We start from the raw sequence: 25,241 nt of genomic DNA on the forward strand, positions 1-25,241 counted from the left end.
AATTTCCAATTGAAAGTAATTGCACGTTAGGTTCTACACAGATTTGAACTCGGATCGCTGGATTCAGAGTCCAGAGTGCTAACCATTACACCATAGAACCGTACACTCGCAATAGCTAATTAACAATTTATTAACAGAAATTACAGACGGTCACGTCTTTATTGCACACGGGAGTACAAAAAACCTTTTAATTTTTGTGCTTGGGGTGACATGATCTCAATTTCTTATTAAAAGTAATTGCACGTTAGGTTCTACCGAGACTTGAACTCGGATCGCTGGATTCAGAGTCCAGAGTGCTAACCATTACACCATAGAACCGTACACTCGCAATAGCTAATTAACAATTAATTAACAGCAATTACAGACTGTAACGTCTTTATTGCACACGGGAGTACAAAAACCTTTTTAATTTTTTGTGCTTGGGGTGACATGATCTGAATTTCTGATTAAAAGTAATTGCACGTTAGGTTCTACCGAGATTTGAACTCGGATCGCTGGATTCAGAGTCTAGAATGCTAACCATTACACCATAGAACCGTACACTCGCAATATCTAATTAACAATTTATTAACAGAAATTACAGACTGTCACGTCTTTATTGCACACAGGAGTACAAAAAAACTTTTAATTTTTTGTGCTTGGGGTTACATGATCTGAATTTCTGATTAAAAGTAATTGCACGTTAGGTTCTACCGAGATTTGAACTCGGATCGCTGGATTCAGAGTCCAGAGTGCTAACCATTACACCATAGAACCGTACTCTCGCAATATCTAATTAACAATTTATTAACAGAAATTACAGACTGTCACGTCTTTATTGCACACGGGAGTACAAAAAACCTTTTAATTTTTTGTGCTTGGGGTTACATGATCTGAATTTCTGATTAAAAGTAATTGCACGTTAGGTTCTACCGAGATTTGAACTCGGATCGCTGGATTCAGAGTCCAGAGTGCTAACCATTACACCATAGAACCGTACACTCGCAATGGCATATTAACAATTTATTAACAGAAATTAAAGACTGTCACGTCTTTATTGCACACGGGAGTACAAAAAACCTTTTAATTTTTTGCGCTTGGGGTGACATGATCTGAATTTCTGATTAAAAGTAATTGCACGTTAGGTTCTACCGAGATTTGAACTCGGATCGCTGGATTCAGAGTCCAGAGTGCTAACCATTACACCATAGAACCGTACACCCGCAATAGCTAATTAACAATTTATTAACAGCAATTACAGACTGTCACGTCTTTATTGCACACGGGAGTACAAAAAACTGTTTCATTTTTTGTGCTTGGGGTGACATGATCTGAATTTCTGATTAAAAGTAATTGCACGTAAGGTTCTACCGAAATTTGAACTCGGATCGCTGGATTCAGAGCCCAGAGTGCTAACCATTACACCATAGAACCGTACACTCGCAGTAGCTAATTAACAATTTATTAACAGAAACTAAAGACTGTCACGTCTTCATTGCACACAGGAGTACAAAAAACCTTTTAATTTTTTGTGCTTGGGGTGACATTATCTCAATTTCTGATTAAAAGTAATTGCACGTTAGGTTCTACCGAGATTTGAACTCGGATCGCTGGAATCAGAGTCCAGAGTGCTAACCATTACACCATAGAACTGTACACTCGCGATAGCTAATTAACAATTTATTAACAGAAACTAAAGACTGTCACGTCTTTATTGCACACAGGAGTACAAAACACCTTTTAATTTTTTGTGCTTGGGGTGACATGATCTGAATTTCTGATTAAAAGTAATTGCACGTTAGGTTCTACCGAGATTTTAACTCGGATCGCTTGATTCAGAGTCCAGAGTGCTAACCATTACACCATAGAACCGTACACTCGCAATGGCATATTAACGATTTATTAACAGAAATTAAAGATTGTCACGTCTTTATTGCACACGGGAGTACAAAAAACTTTTAATTTTTTGTGCTTGGGGTGACATGATCTGAAATTCTGATTACAAGTAATTGCACGTTAGGTTCTACCGAGACTTTAACTCGGATCGCTGGATTCAGAGTCCAGAGTGCTAACCATTACACCATAGAACTGTACACCCGCAATGGCTAATTAACAATTTATTAAAAGCAATTACAGACTGTCACGTCTTTATTGCACACAGGAGTACAAAAAAACTTTTAATTTTTTGTGCTTGGGGTGACATGATCTGAATTTCTGATTAAAAGTAATTGCACGTTAGGTTCTACCGAGATTTGAACTCGGATCGCTGGATTCAGAGTCCAGAGTGCTAACCATTACACCATAGAACCGTACTCTCGCAGTATCTAATTAACAATTTATTAACAGAAATTACAGACTGTCACGTCTTTATTGCACACGGGAGTACAAAAAACCTTTTATTTTTTGTGCTTGGGGTGACATGATCTGAATTTCTGATTAAAAGTAATTGCACGTTAGGTTCTACCGAGATTTGAACTCGGATCGCTGGATTCAGAGTCCAGAGTGCTAACCATTACACCATAGAACCGTACACTCGCAATGGCTAATTAACAATTTATTAACAGAAATTAAAGACTGTCATGTCTTTATTGCACACGGGAGTACAAAAAACCTTTTAATTTTTTGTGCTTGGGGTGACATGATCGGAATTTCTGATTAAAAGTAATTGCACGTTAGGTTCTACCAGGATTTGAACTCGGATCACTGGATTCAGAGTCCAGAGTGCTAACCATTACACCATAGAACCGTACACCTGCAATAGCTAATTAACAATGTATTAACAGAAATTACAGACTGTCACGTCTTTATTGCACACAGGAGTACAAAAAACCTTTTAATTTTTTGTGCTTGGGGTGACATGATCTGAATTTCTGATTAAAAGTAATTGCACGTTAGGTTCTACCGAGATTTGAACTCGGATCTCTGGATTCAGAGTCCAGAGTGCTAACCATTACACCATAGAACCGTACACTCGCAATAGCTAATTAACAATGTATTAACAGAAACTACAGACTGTCACGTCTTCATTCCACACGGGAGTACAAAAAACCTTTTAATTTTTTGTGCTTGGGGTGACATTATCTGAATTTCTGATTAAAAGTAATTGCACGTTAGGTTCTACCGAGATTTGAACTCGGATCACTGGAATCAGAGTTCGGAGTGCTAACCATTACACCATAGAACCGTACACTCGCAATAGCTAATTAACAATTTATTAACAGAAACTACAGACTGTCATGTCTTTATTGCACACAGGAGTAAAAAAAAACCTTTTAATTTTTTGTGCTTGGGGTGACAGGATCTGAATTTCTGATTAAAAGTAATTGCACGTTAGGTTCTACCGAGATTTGAACTCGGATCGCTGGATTAAGAGTCCAGAGTGCTAACCATTACACCATAGAACTGTACACTCGCAGTGGCTAATTAACAATTTATTAACAGAAATTAAAGATTGTCACGTCTTTATTGCACACAGGAGTACAAAAAACCTTTTAATTTTTTGTGCTTGGGGTGACATGATCTGAATTTCCGATTGAAAGTAATTGCACGTTAGGTGCTAACGAGATTTGAACTCGGATCGCTGGATTCAGAGTCTAGAGTGCTAACCATTACACCATAGAACTGTACACTCGCAATAGCTAATTAACAATTTATTAACAGAAATAACGGACGGTCACGTCTTTATTGCACACTGGAGTACAAAAAACCTTTTTCATTTTTTGTGCTTGGGGTGACATGATCTCAATTTCTGATTAAAAGTAATTGCACGTTAGGTTCTACCGAGACTTGAACTCGGATCGCTGGATTCAGAGTCCAGAGTTCTAACCATTACACCATAGAACCGTACACTCGCAATAGCTAATTAACAATTTATTAACAGAAATTACAGACTGTCTGGTCTTTATTGCACACGGCAGTACAAAAAACTTTTTCATTTTTTGTGCTTGGGGTGACATGATCTGAATTTCTGATTAAAAGTAATTGCACGTTAGGTTCTACCGAGATTTGAACTCGGATCGCTGGATTCAGAGTCCAGAGTGCTAACCATTACACCATAGAGCCGTACACTCGCAATAGCTAATTAACAATTTATTAACAGCAATTACAGACTGTCACGTATTTATTGCACACAGGAGTACAAAAAAACTTGTAATTTTTTGTGCTTGGGGTGACATGATCTCAATTTCTGATTAAAAGTAATTGCACGTTAGGTTCTACCGAGATTTGAACTCGGATCGCTGGATTCAGAGTCCAGAGTGCTAACCATTACACCATAGAACCGTACTCTCACAATATCTAATTAACAATTTATTAACAGAAATTACACACTGTCACGTCTTTATTGCACACGGGAGTACAAAAAACCTTTTAATTTTTTGTGCTTGGGGTGACATGATCTGAATTTCTGATTAAAAGTAATTGCACGTTAGGTTCTACCGAGATTTGAACTCGGATCGCTGGATTCAGAGTCCAGAGTGCTAACCATTACACCATAGAACTGTACACTCGCAATAGCTAATTAACAATTTATTAACAGAAACTACAGACTGTCACGTCTTTATTGCACACAGGAGTACAAAAAACCTTTTAATTTTTTGTGCTTGGGGTGACATGATCTGAATTTCTGATCAAAAGTATTTGCACGTTAGGTTCTACCGAGATTTTAACTCGGATCGCTGGATTCAGAGTCCAGAGTGCTAACCATTACACCATAGAACCGTACACTCGCAATAGCTAATTAACAATTTATTAACAGCAATTACAGACTGTCACGTCTTTATTGCACACAGGAGTACAAAAAAACTTTTAATTTTTTGTGCTTGGGGTGACATGATCTGAATTTCTGATTAAAAGTAATTGCACGTTAGGTTCTACCGAGATTTGAACTCGGATCGCTGGATTCAGAGTCCAGAGTGCTAACCATTACACCATAGAACCGTACACTCGCAATAGCTAATTAACAATTTATTAACAGAAACTACAGACTGTCACGTCTTCATTGCACACAGGAGTACAAAAAACCTTTTAATTTTTTGTGCTTGGGGTGACATGATCTCAATTTCTGATTAAAAGTAATTGCACGTTATGTTCTACCGAGATTTGAACTCGGATCGCTGGAATCAGAGTCCAGAGTGCTAACCATTACACCATAGAACCGTACACTCGCAATAGCTAATTAACAATTTATTAACAGAAACTACAGACTGTCACGTCTTTATTGCACACAGGAGTACAAAAAACCTTTTAATTTTTTGTGCTTGGGGTGACATGATCTGAATTTCTGATTAAAAGTAATTGCACGTTATGTTCTACCGAGATTTGAACTCGGATCGCTTGATTCAGAGTCCAGAGTGCTAACCGTTACACCATAGAACCGTACACTCGCAATAGCTAATTAACAATTTATTAACAGAAATTACAGACTTTCACGTCTTTATTGCACACGGGAGTACAAAAAACCTTTTAACTTTTTCTGCTTGGGGTGACATAATCTGAATTTCTGATTAAAAGTAATTGCACTTTAGAATCTACCGAGATTTGAACTCGGATCGCTGGATTCAGAGTCCAGAGTGCTAACCATTACACCATAGAACCGTACACTCGCAATAGCTAATTAACAATTTATTAACAGAAATTACAGACTGTCACGTCTTTATTGCGCACAGGAGTACAAAAAACCTTAAAATTTTTAGTGCTTGGGGTGACATGATCTGAATTTCTGATTCAAAGTAATTGCACGTTAGGTTCTACCGAGATTTGAACTCGGATGGGCTGGATTCAGAGTCCAGAGTTCTAACCATTACACCATAGAACCGTACACTCGCATTAGCTAATTAACAATTTATTAACAGAAATTACAGACTGTGACGTCTTTATTGCACACGGGAGTAGAAAAAATCTTTTAATTTTTTGTGCTTGGGGTAACATGATCTGAATTTCTAATTAAAAGTATTTGCACGTTAGGTTCTACCGAGATTTGAACTCTGATCGCTGGATTCAGAGTCCAGAGTGCTGACAATTACACCATAGAACCGTACACCCGCAATAGCTAATTAACAATTTATTAACAGCAATTACAGACTGTCATGTCTTTATTGCACACGGGAGTACAAAAAACCTTTTAATTTTTTGTGCTTGGGGTGACATGATCTGAATTTCTGATTAAAAGTAATTGCACGTTAGTTTCTACCGAAATTTGAACTCGGATCCCCGGATTCAGAGTCCAGAGTGCTAAGCATTACACCATAGAACCGTACACTACCAATAGCTAATCAACAATTTATTAACAGAAATTACAGACGGTCACGTCTTTATTGCACACGGGAGTACAAAAAACCTTTTAATTTTTTGTGCTTGGGGTGACATGATCTGAATTTCTGATTAAAAGTAATTGCACGTTAGGTTCTACCGAGACTTGAACTCGGATTGGTGGATTCGGAGTCCAGAGTTCTAACCATTACACCACAGAACCGTACACTCGCAATAGCTAATAAACAATTTATTAACAGAAATTACAGACTGTCACGTCTTCATTGCACACAGGAGTACAAAAAACCTTTTAATTTTTTGTGCTTGGGTTGACATGATCTCAATTTCTGATTAAAAGTAATTGCACGTTGGTTCTACCGAGATTTGAACTCGGATCGCTGGATTCAGAGTCCAGAGTTTTAACCATTACACCATAGAACCGTACACTCGCAATAGCTAATTAACAATGTATTAACAGAAATTACAGACTTTCACGTCTTCATTGGACACAGGAGTACAAAAAACCTTTTAATTTTTTGTGCTTGGTGTGACATGATCTCAATTTCTGATTAAAAGTAATTGCACGTTGGTTCTACCGAGATTTGAACTCGGATCGCTGGAATCAGAGTCCAGAATGCTAACCATTACACCATAGAACCGTACACTCGCAATAGCTAATTAACAATTTATTAACAGAAATTACTGACTGTCACGTCTTTATTGCGCACAGGAGTACAAAAAACCTTTTAATTTTTTGTGCTTGGGGTGACATGATATGAATATCTGATAAAAAGTAATTGCACGTTAGGTTCTACCGAGATTTGAACTCGGATCGCTGGATTCAGAGTCCAGAGTGCTAACTATTACACCATAGAACCGTACACTTGCATTAGCTAATTAACGATTTATTAACAGAAATTAAAGACTGTCACGTCTTTATTGCACACGGGAGTACAAAAAACCTTTTAATTGTTTGTGCTTGGGGTGACATGATCTGAATTTCTGATTAAAAGTAATTGCACGTTAGGTTCTACCGAGATTTGAACTCAGATCGCTGGATTCAGAGTCCAGAGTTTTAAACATTACACCATAGAACCGTACACTCGCAATAGCTAATTAACAATTTATTAACAGAAATTACAGACTGTGACGTCTTTATTGCACACGGGAGTACAAAAAACCTTTTAATTTTTTGTGCTTGGGGTAACATGATCTGAATTTCTGATTAAAAGTAATTGCACGTTACGTTCTACCGAGATTTGAACTCGGATCGCTGGTTTCAGAGTCCAGAGTGCTAACCATTACACCATAGAACCGTACACTCGCAATAGCTAATTAACAATTTATTAACAGAAATTAAAGACGGTCATGTCTTTATTGCACACGGGAGTACAAAAAACCTTTTAATTTTTTGTGCTTGGGGTGACATGATCTGAATTTCTGATTAAAAGTATTTGCACGTTAGGTTCTACCGAGATTTGAACTCGGATCGCTGGATTCAGAGTCCAGAGTGCTAACCATTACACCATAGAACCGTACACTTGCAATAGCTAATTAACAATTTATTAACAGAAATTACAGACTGTCACGTCTTTATTGCACACGGGAGTACAAAAAACCTTTTAATTTTTTGTGCTTGGGGTGACAGGATCTGAATTTCTGATTGAAAGTAATTGCACGTTAGGTTCTACCGAGATTTGAACTCGGATCGCTGGATGCAGAGTCCAGAGTGCTAACCATTACACCATAGAACTGTACACTCGCAATGGCTAATTAAAAATTTATTAACATAAATAAAAGATTGTCACGTCTTTATTGCACACGGGAGTACAAAAAACCTTTTAATTTTTTGTGCTTGGGGTGACATGATCTGAATTTCCGATTGAAAATAATTGCACGTTAGGTTCTACCGAGATTTGAACTCGGATCGCTGGATTCAGAGTCCAGAGTGCTAACCATTACACCATAGATCCGTACACTCGCAATAGCTAATTAACAATTTATTAACAGAAATTACAGACGGTCACGTCTTTATCGCACACGGGAGTACAAAAAACCTTTTAATTGTTTGTGCTTGGGGTGACATGATCTGAATTTCTGATTAAAAGTAATTGCACGTTAGGTTCTACCGAGACTTGAACTCGGATCGCTGGATTCAGAGTCCAGAGTGCTAACCATTACACCATAGAACCGTACACTCGCAATAGCTAATTAACAATTTATTAACAGAAATTACAGACTGTCTGGTCTATATTGCACACGGGAGTACTAAAAACTTTTTCATTTTTTGTGCTTGGGGTGACATGATCTCAATTTCTGATTAAAAGTAATTGCACGTTAGGTTCTACCGAGATTTGAACTCGGATCGCTGGATTCAGAGTCCAGAGTGCTAACCATTACACCATAGAACCGTACACTCGCAATAGCTGATTAACAATTTATTAACAGCAATTACAGACTGTCACGTCTTTATTGCACACAGGAGTACAAAAAAACTTTTAATTTTTTGTGCTTGGGGTGACATGATCTGAATTTCTGATTAAAAGTAATTGCACGTTAGGTTCTACCGAGATTTGAACTCGGATCGCTGGATTCAGAGTCCAGAGTTTTAACCATTACACCATAGAACCTTACACTCGCAATAGCTAATTAACTATTTATTAACAGAAATTACAGACTGTCACGTCTTCGTTGGACACAGGAGTACAAAAAACCTTTTAATTTTTTGTGCTTGGTGTGACATGATCTCAATTTCTGATTAAAAGTAATTGCACGTTGGTTCTACCGAGATTTGAACTCGGATCGCTGGAATCAGAGTCCAGACTGCTAACCATTACACCATAGAACTGTACACTTGCAATAGCTAATTAACAATTTATTAACAGAAATTACTGACTGTCACGTCTTTATTGTGCACAGGAGTACAAAAAACCTTTTAATTTTTTGTGCTTGGGGTGACATGATATGAATATCTGATAAAAAGTAATTGCACGTTAGGTTCTACCGAGATTTGAACTCGGATCGCTGGATTCAGAGTCCAGAATGCTAACCATTACACCATAGAACCGTACACTCGCATTAGCTAATTAACGATTTATTAACAGAAATTAAAGACTGTCACGTCTTTATTGCACACGGGAGTACAAAAAACCTTTTAATTTTTTGTGCTTGGGGTGACATGATCTGAATTTCTGATTAAAAGTAATTGCACGTTAGGTTCTACCGAGATTTGAACTCGGATCGCTGGATTCAGAGTCTAGAGTTTTAACCATTACACCATAGAACCGTACACTCGCAATAGCTAATTAACAATTTATTAATAGAAATTACAGACTGTGACGTCTTTATTGCACACGGGAGTACAAAAAACGTTTTAATTTTTTGTGCTTGGGGTAACATGATCTGAATTTCTGATTAAAAGTAATTGCACGTTAGATTCTACCGAGATTTGAACTCGGATCGCTGGTTTCAGAGTCCAGAGTGCTAACCATTACACCATAGAACCGTACAATCGCAATAGCTAATTAACAATTTATTAACAGAAATTAAAGACGGTCATGTCTTTATTGCACACGGGAGTACAAAAAACCTTTTAATTTTTTGTGCTTGGGGTGACATGATCTTAATTTCAGATTAAAAGTATTTGCATATTAGGTTCTACCGAGATTTGAACTCGGATCGCTGGATTCAGAGTCCAGAGTGCTAACCATTACACCATAGAACCGTACACTTGCAATAGCTAATAAACAATTTATTAACAGAAATTACAGACTGTCACGTCTTTATTGCACACGGGAGTACAAAAAACCTTTTAATTTTTTGTGCTTGGAGTGACATGATCTGAATTTCTGATTAAAAGTAATTGCACGTTAGGTTCTACCGAGATTTGAACTCGGATCGCCGGATTCAGAGTCCAGAGTGCTCACTATTACACAATAGAACCGTACACTCGCAATAGCTAATTAACAATTTATTAACAGAAATTACAGACGGTCACGTCTTTATTGCACACGGGAGTACAAAAAACCTTTTAATTTTTTGTGCTTGGGGTGACATGATCTGAATTTCTGATTAAAATAATTGCACGTTAGGTTCTACCGAGACTTGAACTCGGATTGGTGGATTCGGAGTCCAGAGTTCTAACCATTACACCACAGAACCGTACACTCGCAATAGCTAATAAACAATTTATTAACAGAAATTACAGACTGTCACGTCTTCATTGCACACAGGAGTACAAAAAACCTTTTTATTTTTTGTGCTTGGGTTGACATGATCTCAATTTCTGATTAAAAGTAATTGCACGTTGGTTCTACCGAGATTTGAACTCGGATCGCTGGATTCAGAGTCCAGAGTTTTAACCATTACACCATAGAACTGTACACTCGCAATAGCTAATTAACAATTTATTAACAGAAATTACAGACTGTCACGTCTTCATTGGACACAGGAGTACAAAAAACCTTTTAATTTTTTGTGCTTGGTGTGACATGATCTCAATTTCTGATTAAAAGTAATTGCACGTTGGTTCTACCGAGATTTGAACTCGGATCGCTGGAATCAGAGTCCAGAATGCTAACCATTACACAATAGAACCGTACACTCGCAATAGCTAATTAACAATTTATTAACAGAAATTACAGACGGTCACGTCTTTATTGCACACGGGAGTACAAAAAACCTTTTAATTTTTTGTGCTTGGGGTGACATGATATGAATATCTGATAAAAAGTAATTGCACGTTAGGTTCTACCGAGATTTGAACTCGGATCGCTGGATTCAGAGTCCAGAGTGCTAACCATTACACCATAGAACCGTACACTCGCATTAGCTAATTAACGATTTATTAACAGAAATTAAAGATTGTCACGTCTTTATTGCACACGGGAGTATAAAAAACCTTTTAATTTTTTGTGCTTGGGGTGACATGATCTGAATTTCTGATTAAAAGTAATTGCACGTTAGGTTCTACCGAGATTTGAGCTCGGATCGCTGGATTCAGAGTCCAGAGTTTTAACCATTACACCATAGAACCGTACACTCGCAATAGCTAATTAACAATTTATTAACAGAAATTACAGACTGTGACGTCTTTATTGCACACGGGAGTACAAAAAACCTTTTAATTTTTTGTGCTTGGGGTAACATGATCTGAATTTCTGATTAAAAGTAATTGCACGTTAGGTTCTACCGAGATTTGAACTCGGATCGCTGGTTTCAGAGTCCAGAGTGCTAACCATTACACCATAGAACCGTACACTCGCAATAGCTAATTAACAATTTATTAACAGAAATTAAAGACGGTCATGTCTTTATTGCACACGGGAGTACAAAAAACCTTTTAATTTTTTGTGCTTGGGGTGACATGATCTGAATTTCTGATTAAAAGTATTTGCATGTTAGGTTCTACCGAGATTTGAACTCGGATCGCTGGATTCAGAGTCCAGAGTGCTAACCATTACACCGTAGAACCGTACACTTGCAATAGCTAATTAACAATTTATTAACAGAAATTACAGACTGTCACGTCTTTATTGCACACGGAAGTACAAAAAACCTTTTAATTTTTTGTGCTTGGAGTGACATGATCTGAATTTCTGATTAAAAGTAATTGCACGTTAGGTTCTACCGAGATTTGAACTCGGATCGCCGGATTCAGAGTCCAGAGTGCTAACTATTACACCATAGAACCGTACACTCGCAATAGCTAATTAACAATTTATTAACAGAAATTACAGACGGTCACGTCTTTATTGCACACGGGAGTACAAAAAACCTTTTAATTTTTTGTGCTTGGGGTGACATGATCTGAATTTCTGATTAAAAGTAATTGCACGTTAGGTTCTACCGAGACTTGAACTCGGATCGCTGGATTCAGAGTCCAGAGTGCTAACCATTACACCATAGAACCGTACACTCGCAATAGCTAATTAACAATTTATTAACAGAAATTACAGACTGTCACGTCTTCATTGCACACGGGAGTACAAAAAACCTTTTAATTTTTTGTGCTTGGGGTGACATGATCTCAATTTCTGATTAAAAGTAATTGCACGTTATGTTCTACCGAGATTTGAACTCGGATCGCTGGATTCAGAGTCCAGAGTTTTAACCATTACACCATAGAACTGTACACTCGCAATAGCTAATTAACAATTTATTAACAGAAATTACAGACTGTCACGTCTTCATTGGACACAGGAGTACAAAAAACCTTTTAATTTTTTGTGCTTGGTGTGACATGATCTCAATTTCTGATTAAAAGTAATTGCACGTTGGTTCTACCGAGATTTGAACTCGGATCGCTGGAATCAGAGTCCAGAATGCTAACCATTACACAATAGAACCGTACACTCGCAATAGCTAATTAACAATTTATTAACAGAAATTACAGACGGTCGCGTCTTTATTGCACACGGGAGTACAAAAAACCTTTTAATTTTTTGTGCTTGGGGTGACATGATATGAATATCTGATAAAAAGTAATTGCACGTTAGGTTCTACCGAGATTTGAACTCGGATCGCTGGATTCAGAGTCCAGAGTGCTAACCATTACACCATAGAACCTTACACTCGCATTAGCTAATTAACGATTTATTAACAGAAATTAAAGACTGTCACGTCTTTATTGCACACGGGAGTATAAAAAACCTTTTAATTTTTTGTGCTTGGGGTGACATGATCTCAATTTCTGATTAAAAGTAATTGCACGTTAGGTTCTACCGAGATTTGAGCTCGGATCGCTGGATTCAGAGTCCAGAGTTTTAACCATTACACCATAGAACCGTACACTCGCAATAGCTAATTAACAATTTATTAACAGAAATTACAGACTGTGACGTCTTTATTGCACACGGGAGTACAAAAAACCTTTTAATTTTTTGTGCTTGGGGTAACATGATCTGAATTTCTGATTAAAAGTAATTGCACGTTAGGTTCTACCGAGATTTGAACTCGGATCGCTGGTTTCAGAGTCCAGAGTGCTAACCATTACACCATAGAACCGTACACTCGCAATAGCTAATTAACAATTTATTAACAGAAATTAAAGACGGTCATGTCTTTATTGCACACGGGAGTACAAAAAACCTTTTAATTTTTTGTGCTTGGGGTGACATGATCTGAATTTCTGATTAAAAGTATTTGCATGTTAGGTTCTACCGAGATTTGAACTCGGATCGCTGGATTCAGAGTCCAGAGTGCTAACCATTACACCATAGAACCGTACACTTGCAATAGCTAATTAACAATTTATTAACAGAAATTACAGACTGTCACGTCTTTATTGCACACGGAAGTACAAAAAACCTTTTAATTTTTTGTGCTTGGAGTGACATGATCTGAATTTCTGATTAAAAGTAATTGCACGTTAGGTTCTACCGAGATTTGAACTCGGATCGCCGGATTCAGAGTCCAGAGTGCTAACTATTACACCATAGAACCGTACACTCGCAATAGCTAATTAACAATTTATTAACAGAAATTACAGACGGTCACGTCTTTATTGCACACGGGAGTACAAAAAACCTTTTAATTTTTTGTGCTTGGGGTGACATGATCTGAATTTCTGATTAAAAGTAATTGCACGTTAGGTTCTACCGAGACTTGAACTCGGATCGCTGGATTCAGAGTCCAGAGTGCTAACCATTACACCATAGAACCGTACACTCGCAATAGCTAATAAACAATTTATTAACAGAAATTACAGACTGTCACGTCTTCATTGCACACGGGAGTACAAAAAACCTTTTAATTTTTTGTGCTTGGGGTGACATGATCTCAATTTCTGATTAAAAGTAATTGCACGTTATGTTCTACCGAGATTTGAACTCGGATCGCTGGAATCAGAGTCCAGAGTACTAACCATTACACCATAGAACCGTACACTCGCAATGGCTAATTAACAATTTATTAACAGAAATTAAAGACTGTCACGTCTTTATTGCACACGGGAGTACAAAAAACCTTTTAATTTTTTGTGCTTGGGGTGACATGATCTGAATTTCTGATTAAAAGTAATTGCATGTTAGGTTCTACTGAGATTTGAACTCGGATCGCTGGATTCAGAGTCCAGTGTGCTAACCATTACACCATAGAACCGTACACCTGCAATAGCTAATTAACAATTTATTAACAGCAATTACAGACTGTCACGTCTTTATTGCACACGGGAGTACAAAAAACTTTATCATTTTTTGTGCTTGGGGTGACATGATCTGAAATTCTGATTACAAGTAATTGCACGTTAGGTTCTACCGAGATTTGAACTCGGATCGCTGGAATCAGAGTCCAGAGTACTAACCATTACACCATAGAACCGTACACTCGCAATAGCTAATTAACAATTTATTAACAGAAATTACAGACTGTTACGTCTTTATTGCACACAGGAGTACAAAAAACCTTTTAATTTTTTGTGCTTGGGGTGACATGATCTGAATTTCTGATTAAAAGTAATTGCACGTTAGGTTCTACCGAGATTTGAACTCGGATCGCTTGATTCAGAGTCCAGAGTGCTAACCATTACACCATAGAACCGTACACTCGCAATGGCTAATTAACAATTTATTAACAGATATTAAAGACTGTCACGTCTTTATTGCACACGGGAGTACAAAAAACCTTTTAATTTTTTGTGCTTGGGGTGACATGATCTGAATTTCTGATCAAAAGTATTTGCACGTTAGGTTCTACCGAGATTTGAACTCGGATCGCTGGATTCAGAGTCCAGAGTGCTAACCATTACACCATAGAACCGTACACTCGCAATAGCTAATTAACAATTTATTAACAGAAACTACAGACTGTCACGTCTTCATTGCACATAGGAGTACAAAAAACCTTTTAATTTTTTGTGCTTGGGGTGACATGATCTCAATTTCTGATTAAAAGTAATTGCACGTTAGGTTCTACCGAGATTTGAACTCGGATCTCGGGATTTAGAGTCCAGAGTGCTAACCATTACACCAGAGAACCGTACACTCGCAATAGCTAATTAACAATTTATTAACAGAAATTACAGACTGTCACGTCTTTATTGCACACAGGAGTACAAAAAACCTTTTAATTTTTTGTGCTTGGGGTGACACGATCAAAATTTCTGATTAAAAGTAATTGCACGTTAGGTTCTACCGAGATTTGAACTCGGATCGCTTGATTCAGGGTCCATAGTGCTAACCATTACAGCATAGAACCGTACACTCGCAATAGCTTATTAACAATTTATTAACAGAAATTACAGACTGTAACGTCTTTATTGCACACAGGAGTACAAAAAACCTTTTAATGTTTTGTGCTTGGGGTGACATGATCTGAATTTCTGATTAAAAGTAATTGCACGTTAGGTTCTGCCGAGATTTGAACTCGGATCGCTGGATTCTGAGTCCAGAGTGCTAACCATTACACCATAGAACCGTACATGCGCAATAGTTTATTAACAATTTATTAACAGAAATTAAAGACTGTCACGTCTTTATTGAACCCAGGAGTACAAAAAACCTTTTAATGTTTTGTGCTTGGGGTGACATGATCTGAATTTCTGATTAAAAGTAATTGCACGTTAGGTTCTACCGAGACTTTAACTCGGATCACTGGATTCAGAGTCCAGAGTGCTAACCATTACACCATAGAACCGTACACTCGCAATAGCTAATTAACAATTTATTAACAGAAATTACAGACTGTCACGTCTTTATTGCACACGGGAGTACAAAAAACTTTTTCATTTTTTGTGCTTGGGGTGACATGACCTGAATTTCTGATTAAAAGTAATTGCACGTTAGGTTCTACCGAGATTTGAACTCGGATCGCTGGATTCAGAGTCCAGAGTGCTAACCATTACACCAGAGAACCGTACACTCGCAATAGCTAATTAACAATTTATTAACAGAAATTAAAGACTGTCACGTCTTTATTGCACACGGGAGTACAAAAAACCTTTTAATTTTGTGTGCTGGGGGTGACAGGATCTGAATTTCTGATTAAAAGTAATTGCACGTTAGGTTCTACCGAGATTTGAACTCGGATCTCGAGATTTAGAGTCCAGAGTGCTAACCATTACACCAGAGAACCGTACACTCGCAATAGCTAATTAACAATTTATTAACAGAAATTACAGACTGTCACGTCTTTATTGCACACAGGAGTACAAAAAACCTTTTAATTTTTTGTGCTTGGGGTGACACGATCAAAATTTCTGATTAAAAGTAATTGCACGTTAGGTTCTACCGAGATTTGAACTCGGATCGCTTGATTCAGGGTCCAGAGTGCTAACCATTACAGCATAGAACCGTACACTCGCAATAGCTTATTAACAATTTATTAACAGAAATTACAGACTGTAACATCTTTATTGCACACAGGAGTACAAAAAACCTTTTAATGTTTTGTGCTTGGGGTGACATGATCTGAATTTCTGATTAAAAGTAATTGCACGTTAGGTTCTACAGAGATTTGAACTCTGATCGCTGGATTCTGAGTCCAGAGTGCTAACCATTACACCATAGAACCGTACATGCGCAATAGTTTATTAACAATTTATTAACAGAAATTAAAGACTGTCACGCCTTTATTGAACCGAGGAGTACAAAAAACCTTTTAATGTTTTGTGCTTGGGGTGACATGATCTGAATTTCTGATTAAAAGTAATTGCACGTTAGGTTCTACCGAGACTTGAACTCGGATCGCTGGATTCAGAGTCCAGAGTGCTAACCATTACACCATAGAACCGTACACTCGCAGTAGCTAATTAACAATTTATTAACAGCAATTACAGACTGTCACGTCTTTATTGCACACAGGAGTACAAAAAACCTTTTAATTTTTTGTGCTTGGGGTGACATGATCTGAATTTCTGATTAAAAGTAATTGTAGGTTAGGTTCTACCGAGACTTGAACTCTGATCGCTGGATTCTGAGTCCAGAGTGCTAACCATTACACCATAAAACCATACATGCGCAATAGCTTATTAACAATTTATTAACAGAAATTAAAGACTGTCACGTCTTTATTGAACGCAGGAGTACAAAAAACCTTTTAATTTTTTGTGCTTGGGGTGACATGATCTGAATTTCTGATTAAAAGTAATTGCACGTTAGGTTCTACCGAGACTTGAACTCGGATCGCTGGATTCAGAGTCCAGAGTGCTAACCATTACACCATAGAACCGTACATTCGCAATAGCTAATTAACAATTTATTAACAGAAATTACAGACTGTCACGTCTTTATTGCACACGGGAGTACAAAAAACTTTTTAATTTTTTGTGCTTGGGGTGACATGATCTGAATTTCTGATTAAAATTAATTGCACGTTAGGTTCTACCGAGATTTGAACTCGGATCGCTGGATTCAGAGTCCAGAGTGCTAACCATTACACCATAGAACCGTACACTCGCAATAGGTAATTAACAATTTATTAACAGCAATTACAGACTGTCACGTCTTTATTGCACACGGGAGTACAAAAAACTTTTTCATTTTTTGTGCTTGGGGTGACATGACCTGAATTTCTGATTAAAAGTAATTGCACGTTAGGTTCTACCGAGATTTGAACTCGGATTGCTTGATTCAGAGTCCAGAGTGCTAACCATTACACCATAGAACCGTACACTCGCAATAGCTAATTAACAATTTATTAACAGAAATTAAAGACTGTCACGTCTTTATTGCACACGGGAGTACAAAAAACCTTTTAATTTTGTGTGCTGGGGGTGACAGGATCTGAATTTCTGATTAAAAGTAATTGCACGTTAGGTTCTACCGAGATTTGAACTCGGATCGCTGGATTCAGAGTCCAGAGTGCTAACCATTACACCATAGAACCGTACACCCGCAATAGCTAATTAAAAATTTATTAACAGCAATTACAGACTGTCACGTCTTTATTGCACACAGGAGTACAAAAAACTTTTTCATTTTTTGTGCTTGGGGTGACATGATCTGAATTTCTGATTAAAAGTAATTGCACGTTAGGTTCTACCGAGATTTGAACTCGGATCGCTGGATTCAGAGTCCAGAGTGCTAACCATTACACCATAGAACCGTACACTCGCAATAGCTAATTAACAATTTATTAACAGAAACTACAGACTGTCACGTCATCATTGCACACAGGAGTACAAAAAACCTTTTAATTTTTTGTGCTTGGGGTGACATGATCTGAAATTCTGATTAAAAGTGATTGCACGTTAGGTTCTACCGAGATTTTAACTCGGATCGCTGGATTCAGAGTCCAGAGTGCTAACCATTACACCATAGAGCCGTACACTCACAATAGCAAATTAACAATTTATTAACAGAAATTAAAGACTGTCACGTCTTTATTGCACACGGGAGTACAAAAAACCTTTTAATTTTTTGTGCTTGGGGTGACATGATCTGAATTTCTGATTAAAAGTAATTGCACGTTAGGTTCTACCGAGATTTGAACTCGGATTGCCGGATTCAAAGTCCAGAGTGCTGACCATTACACCATAGAACCGTACACTCGCAATATCTAATTAACAATTTTTTAACAGAAATTAAATACTATCACGTCTTTATTGCACACGGGAATACAAAAAACCTTTTAATTGTTTGTGGTTGGGGTGACATGATCTGAATTTCTGATTAAAAGTAATTACACGTTAGGTTCTACCGAAATTTTAACTCGGATCGCTGGATTCAGAGTCCAGAGTGCTAACCATTACACCATAGAACCGTACACTCGCAATTGCTAATTAACAATTTATTAACAGAAACTACAGACTGTCACGTCTTCATTGCACACAGGAGTAACAAAAACCTGTTAATTTTTTGTGCTTGGGGTGACATGATCTGAATTTCTGATTAAAAGTAATTGCACGTTAGGTTCTACCGAGATTTGAACTCGGATCGCTGGATTCAGAGTCCAGAGTGCTAACCATTACACCATAGAACCGTACACCTGCAATGGCTAATTAACAATTTATTAACAGCAATTACAGACTGTCACGTCTTTATTGCACACGGGAGTACAAAAAACTTTTTCATTTTTTGTGCTTGGGGTAACATTATCTGAATTTCTGATTAAAAGTAATTGCACGTTAGGTTCTACCGTGATTTGACCTCGGATTGCCGGATTCAAAGTCCAGAGTGCTGACCATTACACCATAGAACCGTACACTCGCAATATTTAATTAACAATTTATTAACAGAAATTAAATACTATCACGTCTTTATTGCACACGGGAATACAAAAAACCTTTTAATTTTTTGTGCTTGGGGTGACATGATCTGAATTTCTGATTAAAAGTAATTACACTTTAGGCTCTACCGAGATTTGCACTCGGATCGCTGGATTCAGAGTCCAGAGTGCTAACCATTACACCATAGAAACGTACACTCGCAATAGCTTATTAACAATTTATTAACAGAAATTAAAGACCATCACGTCTTTATTGCACACGGGAGTACAAAAAACCTTTTAATTTTTTGTGGTTGGGGTGACATGATCTCAATTTCTGATTAAAAGTAATTGCACGTTAGGTTCTACCGAGATTTGAACTCGGATCTCTGGATTTAGAGTGCAGAGTGCTAACCATTACACCAGAGAACCGTACACTCGCAATAGCTAATTAACAATTTATTAACAGAAATTACAGACTGTCACGTCTTTATTGCACACAGGAGTACAAAAAACATTTTAATTTTTTGTGCTTGGGGTGACATGATCTGAATTTCTGATTAAAAGTAATTGCACGTTAGGTTCTACCGAGATTTGAACTCGGATCTCTGGATTTAGAGTCCAGAGTGCTAACCATTACACCAGAGAACCGTACATGCGCAATAGCTTATTAACAATTTATTAACAGAAATTAAAGACTGTCACGTCTTTATTGAACGCAGGAGTACAAAAAACCTTTTAATTTTGTGTGCTCGTGGTGATCATGATCTGAATTTCTGATTAAAAGTAATTGCACGTTAGGTTCTACCGAGATTTGAACTCGTATCGCTCGATTCAAAGTCCAGTGTGCTTACAATTACACCTAAGAACCCTACGCTCGCAATAGCCGATTAACGATCTTTTAACCGAGATTAATGGCTGTCGTGTCGTCATTATACGCGGGAGTACAAAAAACCTTTTAATTTTGTGTGCTCGTTGTTATCATGATCTGAATTTATGATTAAAAGTAATTGCACGTTAGGTTCTACCGAGATTTGAACTCGGATCGCTCGACTAAAAGTCCAGAGTGCTTACAATTACGCCTAAGGACCCTACGCTCCCAAGAGCCAATTAACGATGTATTAACCGAAATTAATGACTGTCACGTCTTTATTACACACGGGAGTACAAAACACCTTTTAATTTTTTGGGCTCGGGGTGATCATGATCTTAATTTCTTAATAAAAGTAGTTCTGCGTTAGGTTCTACCGAGATTTGAACTCGGATCGCTGGATTCAGAGTCCAGAGTGCTAACCATTACACCATAGAACCGTACACTCGCATTAGCTAATTAACGATTTATTAACCGATATTAATGACTGTCACGTCTTTATTACACACGGGAGTACAAAGCACCATTTAAATTTTCGTGCTCGGGGTGATCATGTTCTGAATTTCTGATTAAAAGTAATTCCACGTTAGGTTCTACCGAGATTTGAACTCGGATCGCTGGATTCAGAGTCCAGAGTGCGTACTATTACACAATAGAACCGTACACTCGCAATAGCTAATTAACGATTTATTAACAGAAATTAAAGGCTGTCACGTCTTTATTACACAAGGGAGTACAAAAAACGATTAATTTTTTTTGCTCGGGGAGATCATGATCTGAATTTCTTATTAAAAGTAATTCCACGTTAGGTTCTACCGAGATTTGGACTCGGATCGATTGATTCAGAGTCCCGAGTACTAACTATTACACCTCCGAACCGCACAATCGCCAGTGCCAATTAACGAATTATTTACCGAAATTAATGACTGTCACGTCTTAATTATACACGGGAGTACAAAAACATATTAATTTTGTGTGCTCGGTGTGATCAAGGTCTGCATTTCTGATTAAAAGGATTTGTATGTTAGGCTCTACAGAGTTTTGAACTCGGATGGCTGGATTCTGAATCCAGGGTACTTACCAATACACCACAGAACCGTACACTTGCAATGGCTAATTCACAATTTATTAACAGAAATTAATGACTGTAGCGTCTTAATTATACACGGGAGTACAAAAAACCTTTTAATTTTTTTTTGCTCGGTGTAATCATGATCTGAATTTCTGATTAAAAGTAATTGCACGTTAGGTTCTACCGAGATATGAACTCGGATCGCTGGATTCAGAGTCCAGAGAGCTTACCATTACACCATAGGGCCGTACACTCGCAATAGCTAATTAACGGGGTATTAACCGAAATTAATTACTGTACCGACTAAATTATACAGGGGAGCTCAAAAAAGATCTTAAATTTCTGTATTTGGGTGATCATTATCTGAATTCCAGATTAAAAGTAGTGATACGTTAGGTTCTACCGAGATTTGAACTCCGACGGCTGGATTCAGAGTCCAGAGTTCTAACCATTACACTATAGGTCCGTACGCTCACCATGGCTTATTAATCATTTATTAACCATAATTAATAACTATCACGGCTTAATTATACACGGGAGCACAATAAACCTTTTAATTTTTTTTGCTCGGGGAGATCATGATCTGAATTTCTGATTTAAATTAATTGTACGTAAGGTTCTACCGACATTTGAACTCGGATTGCTGGATTCAGAGTTCAGAGTGCTAACCATTACACGTTAGAACCGTACACTCGCAATAGCTAATTAACAATTTATTAACCGAAATTAATGACTGTCACGTCTTATTAATACACGGGAGTACAAAAAACCTTTTAATTTTTTGTAGATGATCTGAATTTCTGATTAAAAGTAATTGTACGTTAGGTTCTACCAAGATTTGAACTCGGATCGTTGGATTCAGAGTCCAGAGTGCTAACCATTATACCACAGAACCTTATGCTCACAATAGCTTAGTAACGATTCATTAACAGAAATTAATGACTGTCGCGTCTTAATTATACACGGGAGCACAAACCACTTTTTAATTTTTTTTACTCGGGGTGATCATGATCTGAATTTCAGATTAAAAGTAATTGTACGTAAGGTTCTACCGAGATTTGAATACGGATCGCGTGATTCATAGTCCAGAGTACTAACCATTACACCATAGAACCGTACATTCAAGACAGCATATCAACGATTTATTAACCGACATTAATGACTGTCACGTCTTCATTATACACCGGATCACAAAAAATATATATCTTTTTTTTTTTGTACTCGGGGTGATCACTGTCTGAATTTCAGATTAAAAGTAATTGCACGTTAGGTTCTACCGATATTTTAATTCGGATCGCTGGAATCAGTGTCCATAGCCTAACCATTACACCATAGAACCGTACACTCACTATAGTTAATTAACGATTTATTAACCGAAATTAATGACTGTCACGTCTTTATTATACACGGGAGCACAAAAACTGTTTTAATTTTTTGTACTCGAGGTCATCATGATCTAAATTTCTGATTAAAAGGAATTGTACGTAAGGTTCCACCAACATTTGAACTTCGATCGCTGGATTATGAGTGCTAACCATTACATCATAGAACCGTACACTCACAATACCTAATTAACGATTTATTAACCGAAATTAATGACTGTCACGTCTCAATTATAGACGGGAGCTCAAAAGTTTTCTAATTTCTTTTACTCGGGGTGATCATGATCTGAATTTCAGAGTAAAAGCAATTGTATGTAAGGTATACTGAGATTGTTACTCAGATCGCTGGATTCAGAGTCCAGAGTGCTAACCATTACACCAGAAGAACGTACACCCGCAATAACTAATTAACCATACAATAAATACTATCTAAATTTTAGGGCTAGGTGTCATAATGATCTTAATTTCAGATTAAAAGTAATTGGGCGTAAGGTTCTTCCGAGATTTGAACTCCTATTGCTGGATTTAGTGTACTAACCATTACACTATAGAACCTCACACTAACAATAGCTTATTAACGATATAATAAATGGAAATTAATTACTGTCACATCTTTATTATACACGAGAGCACAAAATACTATCTAAGTTTTTGGTCTCATGGTGATAATGATCTTAATTTCTGATTAAAAGTAATTGAACGTAAGGTGCTACCGAGATCTTTACTCAGATCGCTGGATAAAGTGTCCAGAGTTCTGAGCATTTCACCCTAGAACAATACACTCACCATGACTAATTAACGAGTTATTAACCGAAATTAATTACTGTCACGTCCTGATTATACACGGGAGCACAAAAAACTTTTTAATTTTTTGTACTCAGGGTGATCATGCTCTGAATTTCAGATTAAAAGAAATTGTACGTTAGGTTCTACCGAGATCTGAAATCGGATCGCTGGATTCAAAGTCCAGTATGTTAACAATTTCATCATAGAACCGTAAAATCACAACAAAAATTAACGATTGCTTAACCGAAATTAATAGCTGTCACGTCTTAATTATACACGGGAGCACAAAGAACTTATCAATTTTTAGTACTCGGGGTGATACTGATCTGAACGTCAGATCCAAAGTAATTGTACGTGAGGTTCTACCGAGATTTTTACTCGTATCGCTGGATTCTGAGCCCAGAGTGCTAACCATTACATCACTGAACCGTACACTCGGAATAACTAATTAACGATTTATTAACCGAAATTAATGACTGTCACGTATTATTTACACTGGTCAATTGTGCTGATTTTTGACAATTTTGCTGAATCCAAAAATAACTCTTTTTGCTGGGTCAGGTCGACATTTTAAGCTATCATTAATTTTCTATTTCTTAACTTTTAAATACCCGAGAAAGGTACAACAGAAGTATTAACCATTTACCGTTTAAAGTTCTATTACCTGAACAAATTAAAATTTTTTAGCACTTGCAATACAAAGAAGAAAGCATTTGAATAAACAATTTTTGATTAAATCTTGATTAGGGAGTCTTTGCGATTATTATGCGATATTTAAAGATAAGATAAGACTTTATTTGGCCCATACGGGAATTCAATGGTAAAACTTGTTATTAAAACACACCAACATATGAAAGCAGATGAGAAAGTAAGTCTTACGTATTGGTTCTGTGTGTTTCAGAGTCAAATTATTTCATTACTGTGCGATTAAAACTGTTCGCAGGACATAGATATAATTGTGCCGAATTTTTTGGATACAGACTTTAAAATTTCATGGAGACAACGTACACAAATTCAATTTTTATTTTTTTTCAGGTATACAATGGCGACTCGAAGAATGTGTGTAAATAAGCCAGATGTTTTTTGCTATGTTTGTGGTGAATACACACTTGCACCAAATCGCAATACTGTCACCACCTTTATCAAGCGCGTTTACTATGCATATTTTGGCATGAAGCTCGGCGATCAAGACAAAAGTTGGGCACCTCACATGGTTTGCAAAAGATGCACAGAGCATATCCGTCTATGGAGCAAAGACACGCGAAAGTCCATGAACTTTGGCATCCCCATGATTTGGCGAGAGCCTTCAAATCATGCAACCGATTGCTACTTTTGTGCTATCAATGTCATGGGGATTAACAAAAAAATCGCACAACACTGGAGTATCCCAATCTGCCGTCAGCTATGCGCCCTACTCCTCATAGTGAAGAAATTCCCGTACCTGCATTTGAAGATACAAGTATTGAAGAAAGCAGCAGTAGCCAGGATGAAACTCAAAGCATTACCACTACCGATGATCATCATGATGCATCCTTTCCCGATGACAATGATGAGCAGTAAAAATTGTTTTCCCAAAACGAACTAAACGATCTTGTTCGCGATTTGAATTTGCAAAAAGACTCTGTCGAACTTCTTGCATCTCGTTTAAAGGACAAGAACATGCTAAATGGTAAAGTTAAGGTAAGTTTCTTCCGCACCAGGCACCAGGAATTTTTAAGATATTTTTCTCAAGAAAAAGAATTAGTCTATTGCAATGACA

At 37.2% G+C, this 25,241-nt stretch overlaps 69 non-coding genes across 69 annotated transcripts; all 69 read right to left on the minus strand.

Annotated features, from left to right (window-relative positions):
* Nucleotides 1-246: 246 nt before the first annotated feature.
* Nucleotides 247-318, minus strand: Trnaq-cug (transfer RNA glutamine (anticodon CUG)). The gene has a single exon. It is a non-coding gene; the product is annotated as a tRNA-Gln (tRNA).
* Nucleotides 319-465: 147 nt separating this feature from the next.
* On the minus strand, nt 466-537 carry Trnaq-cug (transfer RNA glutamine (anticodon CUG)). The gene has a single exon. It is a non-coding gene; the product is annotated as a tRNA-Gln (tRNA).
* A 147-nt stretch (nt 538-684) lies between these two features.
* Trnaq-cug (transfer RNA glutamine (anticodon CUG)) lies at nt 685-756 on the minus strand. The gene has a single exon. It is a non-coding gene; the product is annotated as a tRNA-Gln (tRNA).
* A 147-nt stretch (nt 757-903) lies between these two features.
* Nucleotides 904-975, minus strand: Trnaq-cug (transfer RNA glutamine (anticodon CUG)). The gene has a single exon. It is a non-coding gene; the product is annotated as a tRNA-Gln (tRNA).
* A 147-nt stretch (nt 976-1,122) lies between these two features.
* Nucleotides 1,123-1,194, minus strand: Trnaq-cug (transfer RNA glutamine (anticodon CUG)). The gene has a single exon. It is a non-coding gene; the product is annotated as a tRNA-Gln (tRNA).
* A 147-nt stretch (nt 1,195-1,341) lies between these two features.
* On the minus strand, nt 1,342-1,413 carry Trnaq-cug (transfer RNA glutamine (anticodon CUG)). The gene has a single exon. It is a non-coding gene; the product is annotated as a tRNA-Gln (tRNA).
* Nucleotides 1,414-1,560: 147 nt separating this feature from the next.
* On the minus strand, nt 1,561-1,632 carry Trnaq-cug (transfer RNA glutamine (anticodon CUG)). Its single transcript has one exon. It is a non-coding gene; the product is annotated as a tRNA-Gln (tRNA).
* A 147-nt stretch (nt 1,633-1,779) lies between these two features.
* On the minus strand, nt 1,780-1,851 carry Trnaq-cug (transfer RNA glutamine (anticodon CUG)). Its single transcript has one exon. It is a non-coding gene; the product is annotated as a tRNA-Gln (tRNA).
* A 146-nt stretch (nt 1,852-1,997) lies between these two features.
* On the minus strand, nt 1,998-2,069 carry Trnaq-cug (transfer RNA glutamine (anticodon CUG)). The gene has a single exon. It is a non-coding gene; the product is annotated as a tRNA-Gln (tRNA).
* A 147-nt stretch (nt 2,070-2,216) lies between these two features.
* Nucleotides 2,217-2,288, minus strand: Trnaq-cug (transfer RNA glutamine (anticodon CUG)). The gene has a single exon. It is a non-coding gene; the product is annotated as a tRNA-Gln (tRNA).
* Nucleotides 2,289-2,434: 146 nt separating this feature from the next.
* On the minus strand, nt 2,435-2,506 carry Trnaq-cug (transfer RNA glutamine (anticodon CUG)). Its single transcript has one exon. It is a non-coding gene; the product is annotated as a tRNA-Gln (tRNA).
* Nucleotides 2,507-2,653: 147 nt separating this feature from the next.
* Trnaq-cug (transfer RNA glutamine (anticodon CUG)) lies at nt 2,654-2,725 on the minus strand. The gene has a single exon. It is a non-coding gene; the product is annotated as a tRNA-Gln (tRNA).
* A 147-nt stretch (nt 2,726-2,872) lies between these two features.
* On the minus strand, nt 2,873-2,944 carry Trnaq-cug (transfer RNA glutamine (anticodon CUG)). Its single transcript has one exon. It is a non-coding gene; the product is annotated as a tRNA-Gln (tRNA).
* Nucleotides 2,945-3,091: 147 nt separating this feature from the next.
* Trnaq-cug (transfer RNA glutamine (anticodon CUG)) lies at nt 3,092-3,163 on the minus strand. The gene has a single exon. It is a non-coding gene; the product is annotated as a tRNA-Gln (tRNA).
* Nucleotides 3,164-3,311: 148 nt separating this feature from the next.
* Trnak-cuu (transfer RNA lysine (anticodon CUU)) lies at nt 3,312-3,383 on the minus strand. The gene has a single exon. It is a non-coding gene; the product is annotated as a tRNA-Lys (tRNA).
* A 367-nt stretch (nt 3,384-3,750) lies between these two features.
* On the minus strand, nt 3,751-3,822 carry Trnaq-cug (transfer RNA glutamine (anticodon CUG)). Its single transcript has one exon. It is a non-coding gene; the product is annotated as a tRNA-Gln (tRNA).
* Nucleotides 3,823-3,969: 147 nt separating this feature from the next.
* On the minus strand, nt 3,970-4,041 carry Trnaq-cug (transfer RNA glutamine (anticodon CUG)). Its single transcript has one exon. It is a non-coding gene; the product is annotated as a tRNA-Gln (tRNA).
* A 147-nt stretch (nt 4,042-4,188) lies between these two features.
* Trnaq-cug (transfer RNA glutamine (anticodon CUG)) lies at nt 4,189-4,260 on the minus strand. Its single transcript has one exon. It is a non-coding gene; the product is annotated as a tRNA-Gln (tRNA).
* A 147-nt stretch (nt 4,261-4,407) lies between these two features.
* On the minus strand, nt 4,408-4,479 carry Trnaq-cug (transfer RNA glutamine (anticodon CUG)). The gene has a single exon. It is a non-coding gene; the product is annotated as a tRNA-Gln (tRNA).
* A 147-nt stretch (nt 4,480-4,626) lies between these two features.
* Trnaq-cug (transfer RNA glutamine (anticodon CUG)) lies at nt 4,627-4,698 on the minus strand. The gene has a single exon. It is a non-coding gene; the product is annotated as a tRNA-Gln (tRNA).
* A 147-nt stretch (nt 4,699-4,845) lies between these two features.
* On the minus strand, nt 4,846-4,917 carry Trnaq-cug (transfer RNA glutamine (anticodon CUG)). The gene has a single exon. It is a non-coding gene; the product is annotated as a tRNA-Gln (tRNA).
* Nucleotides 4,918-5,064: 147 nt separating this feature from the next.
* On the minus strand, nt 5,065-5,136 carry Trnaq-cug (transfer RNA glutamine (anticodon CUG)). Its single transcript has one exon. It is a non-coding gene; the product is annotated as a tRNA-Gln (tRNA).
* A 366-nt stretch (nt 5,137-5,502) lies between these two features.
* On the minus strand, nt 5,503-5,574 carry Trnaq-cug (transfer RNA glutamine (anticodon CUG)). Its single transcript has one exon. It is a non-coding gene; the product is annotated as a tRNA-Gln (tRNA).
* Nucleotides 5,575-5,941: 367 nt separating this feature from the next.
* Nucleotides 5,942-6,013, minus strand: Trnaq-cug (transfer RNA glutamine (anticodon CUG)). Its single transcript has one exon. It is a non-coding gene; the product is annotated as a tRNA-Gln (tRNA).
* A 584-nt stretch (nt 6,014-6,597) lies between these two features.
* Trnaq-cug (transfer RNA glutamine (anticodon CUG)) lies at nt 6,598-6,669 on the minus strand. Its single transcript has one exon. It is a non-coding gene; the product is annotated as a tRNA-Gln (tRNA).
* Nucleotides 6,670-6,815: 146 nt separating this feature from the next.
* On the minus strand, nt 6,816-6,887 carry Trnaq-cug (transfer RNA glutamine (anticodon CUG)). The gene has a single exon. It is a non-coding gene; the product is annotated as a tRNA-Gln (tRNA).
* A 147-nt stretch (nt 6,888-7,034) lies between these two features.
* Trnaq-cug (transfer RNA glutamine (anticodon CUG)) lies at nt 7,035-7,106 on the minus strand. The gene has a single exon. It is a non-coding gene; the product is annotated as a tRNA-Gln (tRNA).
* A 585-nt stretch (nt 7,107-7,691) lies between these two features.
* Trnaq-cug (transfer RNA glutamine (anticodon CUG)) lies at nt 7,692-7,763 on the minus strand. The gene has a single exon. It is a non-coding gene; the product is annotated as a tRNA-Gln (tRNA).
* A 147-nt stretch (nt 7,764-7,910) lies between these two features.
* On the minus strand, nt 7,911-7,982 carry Trnaq-cug (transfer RNA glutamine (anticodon CUG)). Its single transcript has one exon. It is a non-coding gene; the product is annotated as a tRNA-Gln (tRNA).
* Nucleotides 7,983-8,129: 147 nt separating this feature from the next.
* On the minus strand, nt 8,130-8,201 carry Trnaq-cug (transfer RNA glutamine (anticodon CUG)). Its single transcript has one exon. It is a non-coding gene; the product is annotated as a tRNA-Gln (tRNA).
* Nucleotides 8,202-8,348: 147 nt separating this feature from the next.
* Nucleotides 8,349-8,420, minus strand: Trnaq-cug (transfer RNA glutamine (anticodon CUG)). The gene has a single exon. It is a non-coding gene; the product is annotated as a tRNA-Gln (tRNA).
* A 147-nt stretch (nt 8,421-8,567) lies between these two features.
* Nucleotides 8,568-8,639, minus strand: Trnaq-cug (transfer RNA glutamine (anticodon CUG)). The gene has a single exon. It is a non-coding gene; the product is annotated as a tRNA-Gln (tRNA).
* Nucleotides 8,640-8,786: 147 nt separating this feature from the next.
* Trnaq-cug (transfer RNA glutamine (anticodon CUG)) lies at nt 8,787-8,858 on the minus strand. Its single transcript has one exon. It is a non-coding gene; the product is annotated as a tRNA-Gln (tRNA).
* A 365-nt stretch (nt 8,859-9,223) lies between these two features.
* Trnaq-cug (transfer RNA glutamine (anticodon CUG)) lies at nt 9,224-9,295 on the minus strand. The gene has a single exon. It is a non-coding gene; the product is annotated as a tRNA-Gln (tRNA).
* Nucleotides 9,296-9,661: 366 nt separating this feature from the next.
* Nucleotides 9,662-9,733, minus strand: Trnaq-cug (transfer RNA glutamine (anticodon CUG)). The gene has a single exon. It is a non-coding gene; the product is annotated as a tRNA-Gln (tRNA).
* A 147-nt stretch (nt 9,734-9,880) lies between these two features.
* Nucleotides 9,881-9,952, minus strand: Trnaq-cug (transfer RNA glutamine (anticodon CUG)). The gene has a single exon. It is a non-coding gene; the product is annotated as a tRNA-Gln (tRNA).
* A 583-nt stretch (nt 9,953-10,535) lies between these two features.
* Nucleotides 10,536-10,607, minus strand: Trnaq-cug (transfer RNA glutamine (anticodon CUG)). Its single transcript has one exon. It is a non-coding gene; the product is annotated as a tRNA-Gln (tRNA).
* Nucleotides 10,608-10,753: 146 nt separating this feature from the next.
* Trnaq-cug (transfer RNA glutamine (anticodon CUG)) lies at nt 10,754-10,825 on the minus strand. The gene has a single exon. It is a non-coding gene; the product is annotated as a tRNA-Gln (tRNA).
* A 147-nt stretch (nt 10,826-10,972) lies between these two features.
* Trnaq-cug (transfer RNA glutamine (anticodon CUG)) lies at nt 10,973-11,044 on the minus strand. Its single transcript has one exon. It is a non-coding gene; the product is annotated as a tRNA-Gln (tRNA).
* A 366-nt stretch (nt 11,045-11,410) lies between these two features.
* Trnaq-cug (transfer RNA glutamine (anticodon CUG)) lies at nt 11,411-11,482 on the minus strand. The gene has a single exon. It is a non-coding gene; the product is annotated as a tRNA-Gln (tRNA).
* Nucleotides 11,483-11,629: 147 nt separating this feature from the next.
* On the minus strand, nt 11,630-11,701 carry Trnaq-cug (transfer RNA glutamine (anticodon CUG)). The gene has a single exon. It is a non-coding gene; the product is annotated as a tRNA-Gln (tRNA).
* A 147-nt stretch (nt 11,702-11,848) lies between these two features.
* Nucleotides 11,849-11,920, minus strand: Trnaq-cug (transfer RNA glutamine (anticodon CUG)). The gene has a single exon. It is a non-coding gene; the product is annotated as a tRNA-Gln (tRNA).
* Nucleotides 11,921-12,067: 147 nt separating this feature from the next.
* On the minus strand, nt 12,068-12,139 carry Trnaq-cug (transfer RNA glutamine (anticodon CUG)). The gene has a single exon. It is a non-coding gene; the product is annotated as a tRNA-Gln (tRNA).
* Nucleotides 12,140-12,504: 365 nt separating this feature from the next.
* Trnaq-cug (transfer RNA glutamine (anticodon CUG)) lies at nt 12,505-12,576 on the minus strand. Its single transcript has one exon. It is a non-coding gene; the product is annotated as a tRNA-Gln (tRNA).
* Nucleotides 12,577-12,723: 147 nt separating this feature from the next.
* On the minus strand, nt 12,724-12,795 carry Trnaq-cug (transfer RNA glutamine (anticodon CUG)). Its single transcript has one exon. It is a non-coding gene; the product is annotated as a tRNA-Gln (tRNA).
* A 366-nt stretch (nt 12,796-13,161) lies between these two features.
* On the minus strand, nt 13,162-13,233 carry Trnaq-cug (transfer RNA glutamine (anticodon CUG)). The gene has a single exon. It is a non-coding gene; the product is annotated as a tRNA-Gln (tRNA).
* A 147-nt stretch (nt 13,234-13,380) lies between these two features.
* On the minus strand, nt 13,381-13,452 carry Trnaq-cug (transfer RNA glutamine (anticodon CUG)). The gene has a single exon. It is a non-coding gene; the product is annotated as a tRNA-Gln (tRNA).
* Nucleotides 13,453-13,599: 147 nt separating this feature from the next.
* Nucleotides 13,600-13,671, minus strand: Trnaq-cug (transfer RNA glutamine (anticodon CUG)). The gene has a single exon. It is a non-coding gene; the product is annotated as a tRNA-Gln (tRNA).
* Nucleotides 13,672-13,818: 147 nt separating this feature from the next.
* On the minus strand, nt 13,819-13,890 carry Trnaq-cug (transfer RNA glutamine (anticodon CUG)). Its single transcript has one exon. It is a non-coding gene; the product is annotated as a tRNA-Gln (tRNA).
* Nucleotides 13,891-14,256: 366 nt separating this feature from the next.
* Nucleotides 14,257-14,328, minus strand: Trnaq-cug (transfer RNA glutamine (anticodon CUG)). The gene has a single exon. It is a non-coding gene; the product is annotated as a tRNA-Gln (tRNA).
* A 147-nt stretch (nt 14,329-14,475) lies between these two features.
* Nucleotides 14,476-14,547, minus strand: Trnaq-cug (transfer RNA glutamine (anticodon CUG)). Its single transcript has one exon. It is a non-coding gene; the product is annotated as a tRNA-Gln (tRNA).
* A 147-nt stretch (nt 14,548-14,694) lies between these two features.
* Trnaq-cug (transfer RNA glutamine (anticodon CUG)) lies at nt 14,695-14,766 on the minus strand. Its single transcript has one exon. It is a non-coding gene; the product is annotated as a tRNA-Gln (tRNA).
* A 147-nt stretch (nt 14,767-14,913) lies between these two features.
* Trnaq-cug (transfer RNA glutamine (anticodon CUG)) lies at nt 14,914-14,985 on the minus strand. Its single transcript has one exon. It is a non-coding gene; the product is annotated as a tRNA-Gln (tRNA).
* A 585-nt stretch (nt 14,986-15,570) lies between these two features.
* Trnal-cag (transfer RNA leucine (anticodon CAG)) lies at nt 15,571-15,642 on the minus strand. Its single transcript has one exon. It is a non-coding gene; the product is annotated as a tRNA-Leu (tRNA).
* A 147-nt stretch (nt 15,643-15,789) lies between these two features.
* Trnaq-cug (transfer RNA glutamine (anticodon CUG)) lies at nt 15,790-15,861 on the minus strand. The gene has a single exon. It is a non-coding gene; the product is annotated as a tRNA-Gln (tRNA).
* Nucleotides 15,862-16,008: 147 nt separating this feature from the next.
* On the minus strand, nt 16,009-16,080 carry Trnaq-cug (transfer RNA glutamine (anticodon CUG)). Its single transcript has one exon. It is a non-coding gene; the product is annotated as a tRNA-Gln (tRNA).
* Nucleotides 16,081-16,665: 585 nt separating this feature from the next.
* Nucleotides 16,666-16,737, minus strand: Trnal-cag (transfer RNA leucine (anticodon CAG)). The gene has a single exon. It is a non-coding gene; the product is annotated as a tRNA-Leu (tRNA).
* Nucleotides 16,738-16,884: 147 nt separating this feature from the next.
* Trnaq-cug (transfer RNA glutamine (anticodon CUG)) lies at nt 16,885-16,956 on the minus strand. Its single transcript has one exon. It is a non-coding gene; the product is annotated as a tRNA-Gln (tRNA).
* Nucleotides 16,957-17,103: 147 nt separating this feature from the next.
* On the minus strand, nt 17,104-17,175 carry Trnal-cag (transfer RNA leucine (anticodon CAG)). The gene has a single exon. It is a non-coding gene; the product is annotated as a tRNA-Leu (tRNA).
* Nucleotides 17,176-17,322: 147 nt separating this feature from the next.
* Nucleotides 17,323-17,394, minus strand: Trnaq-cug (transfer RNA glutamine (anticodon CUG)). Its single transcript has one exon. It is a non-coding gene; the product is annotated as a tRNA-Gln (tRNA).
* Nucleotides 17,395-17,541: 147 nt separating this feature from the next.
* Nucleotides 17,542-17,613, minus strand: Trnaq-cug (transfer RNA glutamine (anticodon CUG)). Its single transcript has one exon. It is a non-coding gene; the product is annotated as a tRNA-Gln (tRNA).
* A 147-nt stretch (nt 17,614-17,760) lies between these two features.
* Nucleotides 17,761-17,832, minus strand: Trnaq-cug (transfer RNA glutamine (anticodon CUG)). Its single transcript has one exon. It is a non-coding gene; the product is annotated as a tRNA-Gln (tRNA).
* Nucleotides 17,833-17,979: 147 nt separating this feature from the next.
* Nucleotides 17,980-18,051, minus strand: Trnaq-cug (transfer RNA glutamine (anticodon CUG)). Its single transcript has one exon. It is a non-coding gene; the product is annotated as a tRNA-Gln (tRNA).
* Nucleotides 18,052-18,198: 147 nt separating this feature from the next.
* Nucleotides 18,199-18,270, minus strand: Trnaq-cug (transfer RNA glutamine (anticodon CUG)). The gene has a single exon. It is a non-coding gene; the product is annotated as a tRNA-Gln (tRNA).
* A 147-nt stretch (nt 18,271-18,417) lies between these two features.
* On the minus strand, nt 18,418-18,489 carry Trnaq-cug (transfer RNA glutamine (anticodon CUG)). The gene has a single exon. It is a non-coding gene; the product is annotated as a tRNA-Gln (tRNA).
* Nucleotides 18,490-18,636: 147 nt separating this feature from the next.
* Nucleotides 18,637-18,708, minus strand: Trnaq-uug (transfer RNA glutamine (anticodon UUG)). The gene has a single exon. It is a non-coding gene; the product is annotated as a tRNA-Gln (tRNA).
* Nucleotides 18,709-18,855: 147 nt separating this feature from the next.
* Nucleotides 18,856-18,927, minus strand: Trnaq-cug (transfer RNA glutamine (anticodon CUG)). The gene has a single exon. It is a non-coding gene; the product is annotated as a tRNA-Gln (tRNA).
* Nucleotides 18,928-19,074: 147 nt separating this feature from the next.
* On the minus strand, nt 19,075-19,146 carry Trnaq-cug (transfer RNA glutamine (anticodon CUG)). The gene has a single exon. It is a non-coding gene; the product is annotated as a tRNA-Gln (tRNA).
* Nucleotides 19,147-20,610: 1,464 nt separating this feature from the next.
* On the minus strand, nt 20,611-20,682 carry Trnaq-cug (transfer RNA glutamine (anticodon CUG)). The gene has a single exon. It is a non-coding gene; the product is annotated as a tRNA-Gln (tRNA).
* Nucleotides 20,683-25,241: the final 4,559 nt, after the last annotated feature.

The sequence above is a fragment of the Euprymna scolopes genome, chromosome 7 (assembly GCF_053919585.1).
Source record: "Euprymna scolopes isolate OS-2025 chromosome 7, ASM5391958v1, whole genome shotgun sequence".
NCBI lineage: Eukaryota > Metazoa > Mollusca > Cephalopoda > Sepiida > Sepiolidae > Euprymna > Euprymna scolopes.